Source organism: Schistosoma mansoni, chromosome 6 (genome assembly GCF_000237925.1).
Source record: "Schistosoma mansoni strain Puerto Rico chromosome 6, complete genome".
NCBI lineage: Eukaryota > Metazoa > Platyhelminthes > Trematoda > Strigeidida > Schistosomatidae > Schistosoma > Schistosoma mansoni.
Window position 1 is genome coordinate 11,003,925 of NC_031500.1, and position 1,351 is coordinate 11,005,275.

Genomic DNA, 1,351 nt, shown 5'->3' on the forward strand with positions numbered 1-1,351 from the left:
GCTCATCAGGCTTTTTGGATTCCACCTGAACCATTAAATACAGCAGAATGTAAGTAAACAGCACAAAACAATTTACAACACTGGAGGATATAGACTAGAAGTGTTTCTTTCTGGATGAAAGCATGAAAGTAATACTTATATCATGAAAAGCATGAAGTCCAAGTCGAGAGCGTTTTATTCTGTATGCTTATCAAATTTAACTGTTTTATTAATTTAAGCTTGTAAATAACTTACAAAATCAAAGGACGTTAGAGCGGACAATTGTTTTCGATAACTTCAGACTCTACAATTACAAATCTATGACAATTGTACTAAATTAGATACAACAAAGTGTGTATATGAACGTTCTGGTTGAATTAGTCAGTACTGTACATACAAAAGAATAGCTTTTATGCCGATAGAGTCTGAGATGCAAAAACTTCATTAGTATCATCGTAAAGCCCATACAAAAAGGTCAAGAAAAACTATCTGTCTAAGGTGATGAGTTCTAATATATTTGGTGCCCCTTTATACCAATATTTATGTGGTTAAAAAAATAAATAAATCGATAGACTGAAACTGTACGAGTCAAAACTTGGTACAATATATAAATTAATGTGTCCTAGTTATTTTAAGAGAGATAGTAATCATAATGTTAGTAATAATAGCATGTAAAATAAGATGAATGTATGATTAAGAACGTGAAAATGTTATGTGCGTAACAAAAAGAGTATAATTGCATTAATATCGTTGAACGCAATAGCTTTAATATCAACACAAATCCGTCCATTCTCTTGAGGCCCTAATCACAGTCCCTCAATATAATGAGCAGAAAATAAATCAAAAATGGGAAGTCATAGTGACTGATGGATGTTGAAGACATGAAAAGATGCACAAACGAATGAAATACTCATCGTCTGGACTTCAGGTGATTGCAGAGAGCCGTCACTACATCACCTTGGAGCTACCAGACGTTTCACGGAACGACGGTTGTAGATTAACGAACAGACTTACTGATACACAGCAGTGAGAGGGCTATGAAGGTCAAGGACATAAATGTTCTTGGGTGTCGTAGGGCAGCATGAGTGTTTGTAACTTCAAAGTAGAACGTTACTCGTGATCGAATAGTAAGGTAGCCGGTGAGAACCTCATAGACGCATGTACCGAAGTCTAATAAACTAAAACGCATTATGGTATGGCATCGTCCTAGAAATCAGTAGATAATCCATTTACGAGCAATTGGAAAAGAATCTTCGTAGTGCAGTCTGTTTGTCAGTCAGAAGGTCGCTGCAAATTTTGAGTAAAGAAAACAGTAGGTGACCGTATTTCGGAAAATTGAGTCTCTTACTATGCTCAGATCAAAATGCGGTGC